The sequence below is a fragment of the Mytilus edulis genome, chromosome 11 (assembly GCF_963676685.1).
Source record: "Mytilus edulis chromosome 11, xbMytEdul2.2, whole genome shotgun sequence".
Lineage (NCBI taxonomy): Eukaryota > Metazoa > Mollusca > Bivalvia > Mytilida > Mytilidae > Mytilus > Mytilus edulis.
Window position 1 is genome coordinate 452,085 of NC_092354.1, and position 11,840 is coordinate 463,924.

Below are 11,840 nucleotides of genomic sequence, written 5' to 3' on the forward strand. Positions count from 1 at the left end.
ACGGACACCACGTGATTTTTTCTAGTTTGAGTTGCTTTACATTTGTCATTTCTGGGCCTTTTTTGTCAATAAAATGCCACACGGCAACCTATATATTTTTGACTTCTTTTGGTCTCTAGTGGAGTGTTGTTTTATTGGCAATTATATCAAATCTTCTTAATTTAAAACTAACTAGAAGACACCCGCGAAATCGCGGGCATTCAGAGCGCGGTTGTGTGTATGTTAAGTGTTGAAAGATGTTTTTTTTTTAAATAATGAAAGGTATCATAAGTCATAGGTACTTGGGGACAGGACAATTGTTTTTCAACCCTCCTCCTTTTTTTCCAAAATTCCCAGTTTTTGTTTTCTATTCAGGAAAGGTATCAAAAGTCATAGGTACTTGGGGACAGGACAATTGTTTTTTCTACCCGTCCTCTTTTTTTCCCCAAATTTTCCCACTTTTTTGTTTTCTATTAATTTCAATATGAACATACATTTAGAATATTATGATCATTCATTACTATAAAGGGAGTGTGTTTGCTTTTTACTATCAATTCTCAGTTTACTAATCAATCCACGGTGGTCATTGATATATTATAGAGACCCTCTGTATTTAATATACTTTATGACCTGATGAATTTTTGTAAAATATTTTATGACTGGAGATTTCAGAAAAGGTATCAAAAGTCTTAGGTACTTTGGGACAGGACAATTGTTTTTCTAGTCCGGTCCTCCTTTTTCCCATTTTCCCCCTAATTAATTTCAATAATGTTAGTGTTTATCGGTATATTATGAACATTCCTTACTATACATAAGTGTATTTGCTTTTTACTATCAATTCTCAGTTTATTAATATCGATCCACTGCGGTCATTGATATATTGCATAGACTCTCTCTATTTAATAAACTCTTTGACCGTCGTGGATAGTAAACTTGAACATGATAGCAGATAGCAAATACACATTATTCATATATCAATGTATACAGTAAAACGTAAACCGGAAGTCTATTCTGACTTAAAATTACGTCCAATGACGAAACAATATCTGGACGTCTTTTTTTTCGTTTTAAAATTACGTCCAATGACGGAACAATATCCGGACGTCTTTTTTTTTCTCGTTTTTCTCCCAAAATAAACCAAACTGAATTTTAGAAGATCTATATGCAAATTACGTATTTCTGCTCATAAGCTTCAAATTGAAGTTGGTCGTTTTTCAAATATTCCACGAAATGAAAGAATTTGCAAAACATGCTCCTCTGGCTGTGTTGAAGATGAAATCCATTTTTTAACTAACTGTGAAAATTTTAAATCAGATAGAGATGCTCTCTTTGACTTTGTTTGCCAAAGAATTCCAAATTTTTCTATACTTGATAATCAGCATAAATTTATTTATTTATTAAACTGTGAAGACAATCAGGTCCTTCATGCTGTTGGTAAATTTATTAAAGTGAATATGAGTTAGTAATTGTATTGTAACTGTATGTAAAAAAAATGTTTGTATCCATGTATCTATGCAAATCAATGTTCTTTTTCCTTATTCATGTATGCTCTGTATGCCCCTTGTGGGCCCTTAATTGGAAATAAAATATGTTCTGTTCTGTTCTGTTCTGTTCATAAGAATGGATGACAAATGCAACTATGCATGGTACCTATAGGACACAGAGGCATGATGAATAATTTATTGTGGAAAGAAAAGAAGCGACACACAAAATGAGGTCTTCTCGTTTAATAGTATAGATATCTGTCAATCGACCGCTTTCATAATCAGGTGGTGTAAAAATGGACAAACATGAAAGTTTGTCTTAATACATTATACAAAACCTTTGAAAAAATCGCTTTGAAAGATTAATGTTTAAATATCGATAAATCTACAACGTTAGTTTGTTTAAAGTATGATCTTCAAACGTACGCTCAATCTTAGATGTGTTAACTAGAAAGCGATAGGAGTTTATTTAATCTACGCTTCAAACAACCCTCAATACGCATAATTGTGGAAAAAACTCAGGAACCAAAAGATCTAAAATTTCGTCTGAGAAATAGGACTGTTAGTTAGACGTAAGCATTCAAAACTTCTTTATTATCCCAAATCTTAGTCCAGAAAATTATACCGAGTACATACAACTGATTGTCTGTGCGACCAACATAAGAGAGATTCGATGATGGATATATGGGGAATCATTTCGACCCATTACAGATTTAATTAAGAAAAATACTATGATTGAAAGAAAATCGACGATTTAAAACCTTCCACGTGACCTCGATATATCAAATTAAGACGAACCTTGTCTATTCTCCGATAAGTAAATCTATAGATGTAATACCTACTTTATACATCTATGGTACATCTGATAACCACAGGGTAGACTTAATAGTAAGAACACTTAATGAAGAACATTTAATAGGTATTTAGATAAACGTTAAACATATTTTTTATCAGATTAATCACTGATTAAATGCACTGATTGATTGATATGATTCCTTCACGGTAATTGACATGGTATATATATATAAACACTTGCATAAGAATATGTGTTGAAATTGAAAAGATTAAAAGCCCGTTGCCACAAATGTAATTGAGAATGGAAATGGGGAATGGGTCAAAGAGACAACAACCTGACTAAAGAGTAGACAACAGTCGAAGGCCACCAATGTGTCTTCAATATAGTCAGAAACGCCCACACCCAGAGGCGTGCTTCGGCTGGCCTCTAAACAAAATGTATGCTAGTTCGATCAGTGACAATGGAAGTTTTCTTTCAACACATTTTTGTTGATCAAAGGTTTTGATGGATTATTTAGTGACAACCGTCAAAGAAAATTTTAAACTTAAACTTTGACGGACTTGGATGGAATAGAATCTCATCGTATTTTTTTGATCCTTCATGGTTAAACAAGCATTAGATAAATAAAAATAGCCTACATTTACAATTTCAAATTAAGATTACCAATTAAACTTAGTTTTTGAAAACTGATTAAAACGCCAGTTTTGTAAGGTTCCGTTTTCAGTATAAATATCAAATTGAATATTCTTTCAAAGCCAAATTTTATGAAAATCGATTTGTAGGTGTACCCTGCGGTTTTGTTTTATACAATGTGAAGACGTTATAATTGTTTGTCCGATTTATTGATAGTTCTTGCATTTACATTTGTAGTTTTTTGTGTTATATATATGCTATGCTAGCTATCGTAAAATCAAGGTTTGTCCATTAACAAAGAATCTTATATTTATTTGTTTAGACGTGCAATGGACGATATATACATAGCGTAAGCTAACTTGTTTTCTGTTTGTCAGTTTTAATCACAAGTACAAATTCTATGAATGACCACACGAGTATGAATTTCGCAATGCACTCTTATCATATCATTGAGAGATTTCTTTTATGCATTGAATTACGTGTATTTTAAATTTCCAATATGAATACTAGTAATAATAAATTTGTTGAAACAACACTTTACGCCCATATGGACTAAGGCTTACAAACATTAAAATTGAAAAGAGTAGAGTCCTTGCATTCTAAGATAAGTTATAGCTGCCCTGAGATAATTCTCTTTAGCTATCAACTTCCTTAAGTATTGCAATTCGATCTAAAAATAGTTTACTTAATTCACCAAACAAATGGATAGATAAAGAATCAACCATTTAACTTCAATTGGAGAGAGGGGCATAGTTTTTGTTGAGTCGGAAAATCTATTTCGCGAACAATTTTATATGATATACAAGCTGAGAAACGCCTCCGGGTGTGGAACTTTCTTGTACATTGAAGACCCATTGGTGGCCTTCGGGTGTTGTCGGGTTGTTGTCAGAGGCGGATTTAGGGGGGCCAGGGGGCCCGGGCCCCCCCCCCCTTTTTGGGAAAAAAATTGGTTGCTTATATAGGGAATCACTGAAGCGTGACTGGAGCGGGCCCCCACTTAGGTCAGTCAGTGGGCCCCCACTTATGAAAATTTCTGGATCCGCCACTGGTTGTCGCTGTGACACATTCCCCATTTGCATTCTCAATTTTATATAATACAGTAATAAATACTCCTAAGTTTTGTAGGATCTTCGGTATTTGAAAAATTACGAACCTAACATGTTTAATATAATACAATGCACACACTTTGTCTAGATGGATGCTAATTGAAGTAGCTTGAAAGCTTTGGTATACATTTTATTCCACCTAACTATGCAATTGTTATGCTTTCAATCAAGTACACGAACGTAAAGTGTTTATAGATTGTTTTGACATATGTTGAACGTTGGGTTGGAGTATTGGAGCATAAAACATTGTACTTTTGTCTTTCTGTAAGACATACACCAATAAGTAAGTATCCAGTGATATTGTTTGCCTTAAATTAATGGAGAATAAAGGCTTTTTCCCCTGGAGAAAAATACCAATTTGAAAAAAATGGCTTAAACTTATTCCCAAAAAGACAACTTTTTTCCCAAACAGTGCAGTCTCAGTAGTAATTGTGCATGAATACAAACTGAAAAACACTCATTTAAACCATTTTCATGCCTAAAATGACTATATGTGCAGATTTGAGGGTCTATTTACTGACAATAAGGGGTCTTATTTCAAAATGAGGGTTTACCTCTCAAAAGGGGGTCTGCAAATTGAAGTTCCAGTCAAATTCATCTTTCGTTATAAATTTCCCAATTTGATCAAAATGACGCATATTTTCCCAATAAAAAAGGGTAGAGGTAGTTTTAAAAAAAGCCAACAATATCGCTGGTATCAAACAACAGTAAGACTTATTTCCTCTGCATTTCCTGTGATACAAATTAAAAAATGAAATGAGTAGAGTCCTTGCATTCTAAGATCAGTTATAGATGCCCTGAGATAATTCTCTTTAGTTAGCAATTTCCTAAAGTATCGCAATACGATCAAAACAGTAAACAGTTTACTTAATTCACCAAACAAATGGATTGATTAAGGATCAACCCGATTAACCTTCAATTGGGGGAGGGGGGTGGTTATTGTTCGAGTCCGAAAATCTTTTTCGCGAACAATTTTATATGGCTTTTTAACGCTATCAATAAAATTATTTTGTTCAAAATTTAACAATATAAGTAATATGGAAAATCTGGATTCAGAATTATTTTGTTAGTCCTCTGCTTGAACAGAATATATTTTTCATCAATTTGGAAATCAGAATGTATTTTTAGGAAAAAAAAACATAACCCCCTCCCTAGAAGGTAAATGGACGTTCCCTTTTTCCAAGTTTGTTTTATAGAAATATTCATTCATCTCTTCGACTTATGAATATTTGATGATTGCGGTAAACCAACACAATTATAATTGAAGGTGTTTGGAAAAAATCTCAGCAATCAAATTATACACATTCAGTAACAACTTGAATGCTTGGTCACGTGTCTGCATTTCATTAAAATTGTATGGTTATTAGTAGTTTAACAATGTAATTATTTCTAATGGAATTACAGAATCGTAACAAAACGTTGATCGTCCATCTAACTGTGAAAATATTGTGCTTCAAGGTTTTCTGTTTTCGAGGGTCGATATTATCTTACTACAAACCGGATCTGACTCCGGATCTTACTACAAACCGGATCTGACTCCGGATATTATCTTACTACAAACCGGATCTGACTCCGGAACTTACTACAAACCGGATCTGACTCCGGAATCTTACTACAAACCGGATCTTACTCCGGAACGAAGCAGCAAGATTTAAGTATGACATATTAAAGACAATCAGATAAGAAAGTGGTTAACGATGTTTTCGTCTCAACTCGGCCGATTCCGTAGAGTAGCGGATTCTACCGAGGATTGCCGAATGATTAAAGGCAATCAGATAAGAAAGCGGTTAACGATGTTTTCGTCTCAACTCGGCCGATTCCGTAGAGTAGCGAATTCTACCGAGGATTGCCGAATGATTAAAGGCAATCAGATAAGAAAGTGGTTAACGATGTTTTCTATTGAGTAAATTTGTTTCTTAACGAAACAAAAACATGGACGTTACAGATATGGGTAGTCGCACTACTACACTTATAAGAAAGCTATTGTTTTCAATTTTTCTACAAATATTTACAAAGGTACAAAGGGTGCAAGAATAAAATACAATTACAATTTTTCTAAGGGACGACATCAAAAGTTCATTGAAGGATAAACAAACTTAATTCACATAGTTTTTTCACTGACCCCCACACCCCCTCTTAACTTAATTTGGGAAAAATAGATTGAACAATAGGGATATATGTAAAATCGATTTTAGATTAATAACACTTACAGCAAAGTTGACCCCCCCCCCCCCCCCCCCCCCACCCTTAAACTATCTTATTTAAGTTTTTTTTATCCTACATCTTTTGATGTAGTTCCCAACCTAAAATATTCAAAGATTTCTTAAATGAAAATTTCTGGATCTACCAATGATAACCAGCAACCGTCGAAGAAATATTCTTCTGTGAAATAAGCATGCTGATGAATTGGATAGGATGATAACAATTGTAACTTACACCTTTGGATGTTCATACTAGATGTCAATCACTTATCAGAGGCGGATTTAGGGGGCAGGGGGGCCGCCCACCCCCCCTATTGGGAAAACAATTTGGTTGCTTTTATAGAGAATCACTGAAGCGTGACTGAGCGGGGCCCCTCTTGAGCAGTCAATGCCCCCCCCCCCCCCCCCCCTTTTATGGATCCGCCACTGCTTATAAAAACCTTCCAATTAATTGTTTATCAAAAGACATATTCACAAAGTGTCCAAATAAGAGAGCAACTTTTAAACCGGCGCTATCAAAATAAAATTTACGGGGGAAATCTGCATCCAGAGTATATATGTTTTTTTGTCATCTGCTTGACCAGATTATTATTGTTCATCCAATTGGGACTAGAACATTGTTTTTGGATGAAAACATAGCCCCCACCTTTTAAAGTTAAATAGTCGTAATAATTGTTTACACCACATGCTTTGCTATATTTTCCGTCCAGTTTTTGCAGTAAGACTAAGTCTATATTTTCCCTCCAGTTTTTGCAGTAAGACTAAGTCTATATTTTCCCTCCAGTTTTTGCAGTAAGACTAAGTCTTGAGTTTTCTATTGGATTCACCAATAAGTTGCGATAACTTTATTTAATATTTTACATGCATTCACGAGCAGTCGATCTGACTTTCGAATTTATATAGATAAACACATGAAATTATAAATATACGTTACATGACTCTTACGTATCTAATAAATATTCCAGCGACATTTCAATATATTTATCGATATTTTATAAAATAACAAAAAGTTAAATGAACTAACCTGTTATGAGACTTAAAACTCCATATAATAATATTGATCAAAGTAATATAGATCTTAAATTAAATAATAAAGTCATGTTATTTTCCAATAAATGTCACTTGATTCCAAATTAAAAATAATAATTCATTACATTTATCCAAACTTTGCCTTTCTCTTCATACGTCCCAAACAATCACAAATATGCCATTAATTAAGCAATTAATTAATTAATTAATTTCCAAAGTATATTCGTTATTGGCAAAACACAGTAACATGGTACAGCAGACGACCACGAGCGCGTGCGATCGGCTGCCGATTAGATTTGTTCTGCACATGTTAAGATAAGTATCGAGTTATCGATAGTTTACAGGTTATTGATTTCAAACCAAACGGAAGGAATCGCTAGCGTAGAGAGCATTCACACAAAATTACCTTCACTCACAAGTTATTATATTAAACTGAAGCCATTCGTTATCAAATTAGAGATTCGATCATTGAAGCAATGAGGTCTTTTATCTGATATATCCGTTTTGATTAGAGAAGTAGTTATAGTTATATATTAAAGCAGTTTATCAATACTCTATACATCCATTAGAGACGGAGCCTTTTAATGATATTTTCTTGTATTTACAATGCATACTGGAAATATAACTCAATTTTTATCATGATATTGATAATTAAAAAATACCCTTTTTTATGATACTTAAAGTAAAAAATAATTATCAGTTTATAGTTCATAAGTATACCTTTTGTTTTCAAAATGATTGTACCAAAATTGTTTTAGTACTATTTTTTTTTTTTAATTTTCAAACTGTAAAAGTACCACACACAACCTTACGTCTTAGGCTCTTTCAACAGCAGTCGCTCTGTCACTTTAGGGTGTTTATCGTCCTACACAACTTACTGTTTAGAGTCAGACGGTCAAGCAAATATATAAAAAAGAAAATGTGGTATGATTGCCAATCAATGAGACAACTATCCACAACAGTTTTTAGTTTAGTTTTCGAATTGGAGCCTTTGAGTAATATCAAAAAAGAGACGTTTGCCACATCTTAACTCTGGTAAAGTTTGTCGGTTGTGTTTTATATATTAGAGTCGGACGGTCAAGCAAAGCCAGTTTTTAGTTTAGTTTTCGAATTGGAGTCTTTGAGCAATATCAAAAAAAGAGACGTTTGTGGTGAAGCTCGTCGATTGTGTTTAATATAGTTTGAGGACAGTAGTTTTATTCAATGAGTAAGTCCTGTGTCGAGTTTATAGCAAATCACAGAATACATTCAGAATAACCTTTACGACTATATTTTATATTTTCACCCTAAAGATTAAACATCAAACCAATTGAAATCAATGTAAACACGTGTCTTAGAAAGCACACAAACCCAACGTTTAATTTTATGATTTACGACACTGCGTTTCAGTTTACGTCTTAGAAAATTACGACTACCGTCAAACAAAAGTTGATGGACATTCTCTAATCCCCTGATCAATTCCCATCAAAGATAATAATCTTGAAGATGTTATGATCTAGACGTTAATCGACAGAGAAGATACTATGCATGTCTGTTTGTTTGTCAGTGATAATTAAAGAAGCAATTAAGGTTACACATCGACGTGAGTTTGTGCTCGTTTCCAGACGATATGGGCCGACTGGGCTAAGTACCTTGCACTCGGTTCAAGGTGATCGGGGCCGACCTGAGCATAAAAGTACCTTTATGCTAGGTTCTAGAAGATCGGGCCGACCTGAGCATGGAAGTACATTTGTGCTCAGTTTCAGGATATCGGGGCCGACCTGAGACGCCGACTGAGCATGGAAATACATATGTGCTCGGTTCCAGGATATCGGGGCCGACCTGAGACGCCGACTGAGCATGGAAATACATTTGTGCTCGGTTTCAGGATATCGGGGCCGACCTGAGACGCCGACTGAGCATGGAAATACATATGTGCTCGGTTCCAACAGAGGATCGGGCCGACTGAGCATGGGAATACATTTTTTCTCGGTTCTAGGAGATCGGGGACGACCTGATACTCCGACTGAGCATGGAAATTCCTTTGTCTTGGTTCCAGGAGATCAGGCAGACTGAGCATGGTTGTATGCCTAGACGATACATCACATAGACTAAGAATGCGCAGCATTTATCATGAAGAGATTCTATTGCTAACGTTGGTATTTGTTTTTGTCAAAACATATAGAAATCGGTTCTTGATACTATAAGTATTGAAACTCATAGGCCACTAGTCTAAATACCCATTGTTACATAGTGTGCTAGTGACCTATTAATATATATAATATATGGAGTCAGTAAATTCCGTATACATCTCGTATTAGATCACTAGCACACTAGCACACTATGTATCTTACAGTATATATTCCGTATACATCTCGTATTAGATCACTAGCACACTATGTAACTTACAGTATAAATTCCGTATACATCTCGTATTAGATCACTAGCACACTAGCACACTATGTATCTTACAGTATATATTCCGTATACATCTCGTATTAGATCACTAGCACACTAGCACACTATGTAACTTACAGTATAAATTCCGTATACATCTCGTATTAGATCACTAGCACACTAGCACACTATGTATCTTACAGTATATATTCCATATACATCTCGTATTAGATCACTAGCACACTATGTAACTTACAGTATAAATTCCGTACACATCTCGTATTAGATCACTAGCACACTATGTATCTTACAGTATATATTCCGTATACATCTCGTATAAGATCACTAGCACACTATGTAACTTACAGTATAAATTCCGTATACATCTCGTATTAGATCACTAGCACACTAGCACACTATGTAACTTACAGTATAAATTCCGTATACATCTCGTATTAGATCACTAGCACACTAGCACACTATGTAACTTACAGTATATATTCCGTATACATCTCGTATTAGATCACTAGCACACTAGCACACTATGTAACTTACAGTATAAATTCCGTATACATCTCGTATTAGATCACTAGCACACTAGCACACTATGTATCTTACAGTATATATTCCGTATACATCTCGTATTAGATCACTAGCACACTATGTAACTTACAGTATAAATTCCGTACACATCTCGTATTAGATCACTAGCACACTATGTATCTTACAGTATATATTCCGTATACATCTCGTATTAGATCACTAGCACACTAGCACACTATGTAACTTACAGTATAAATTCCGTATACATCTCGTATTAGATCACTAGCACACTATGTATCTTACAGTATATATTCCGTATACATCTCGTATTAGATCATTAGCACACTATGTAACTTACAGTATAAATTCCGTACACATCTCGTATTAGATCACTAGCACACTATGTATCTTACAGTATATATTCCGTATACATCTCGTATAAGATCACTAGCACACTATGTAACTTACAGTATAAATTCCGTATACATCTAGATCTCGTATTAGATCACTAGCACACTAGCACACTATGTAACTTACTGTGAGTGTATCTAATCAGTCATCACAATAATTACGTTTGTTTCCATTGTCAAATAATGTATCAGCCTGCTACAGAAAAATGTAAAGTATAATGTGAATACTCGACATAACACAAACAGCTGCGTGTTTAGACATACAACAACTATGCATAGTTCATTGGTGGGAAATTATCTAAGATAATAATGAATACATAATGTAAGTACTTAGTCTATACTGATTTACTAAACAGCGGGTATAACAAGATTGAGTACGTAATGCCTCTCTAAACTAGTACTAGTATGAGGTTTTCTCATAATCGACTTCATTGAAACTTTTGTGGATAGTTGTCTAATTGGTAATCATACCACATCTCCTAATTATAACCTCAACTCCTCAAGCAACCAAGCTTTACTCAGTCTGATACCATTTATGTTCGTTTTTACTTTTATTTTTATCTGAACGGCTCAAGATGAATCTGCGACTGAAGACATGTTTCCATCAAGTATTTGCACCCACAACAACACGAACGCTATTACATTTCGTATTGTTTGTGCATCCGGGAACTGTTAAGAGGGTACATTACACTACAGGGAGATAACTCTTTAAAAATCAGTTGAACGTTTTAATCATATACTATTCTTTAATAAAATACTAATCTTCTCAATGATCAAAATATAAAGTGTTTGTGGAACTGCAATATATCCAAATAAAAAAGTGGTAGGTTTATTTTTTTTGTTTATTTTTGTGAAAGGGTCAAAGTAATTATTTGATCAAAATTTTATCAAAATTAAACGAGAGAAAACTAATTTTAGTCAAGGTGTTTGGTACCACCTCAATCTCACGCAAATATTTCTTCCTTTTTACATCGAGATGACCGTGAGGTCATACCAATGTATTGCTATCGCATAAATTTCCATTATACAAATTAGTGTTGGGCTTTTCAACCGATCTATAAAAATTATAGATCCGCGGACATTATTTAGTGCAAAATAACATTACTTGTTTTAAATTCATTTTTTCAAAGGATACCCCTAAAAATATTTATTTTTAAACACAAATTAATAATATGGAAATTTTTTGTCGTAAATCATTGATAATACCTATGCACACGTACCGAAAAATTGTGTTAAAGCTTGCGGAAGAATATCTCAAGAACGTTTTGCGACACTCCTGGCAA

General features: G+C 34.2%; 1 protein-coding gene across 1 annotated transcript in view; it reads right to left on the reverse strand.

Moving 5' to 3' along the window:
• Window positions 1-7,533, reverse strand: part of LOC139495024 (acetylcholinesterase-like) — a 28,763-nt gene extending 21,230 nt beyond the window's left edge. The window contains exon 1 of the mRNA XM_071283172.1: window positions 7,224-7,533. The gene's annotated coding sequence lies outside the window, so the exon portion shown is untranslated. The remainder of the gene's footprint in view (window positions 1-7,223) is intronic.
• Window positions 7,534-11,840: the final 4,307 nt, after the last annotated feature.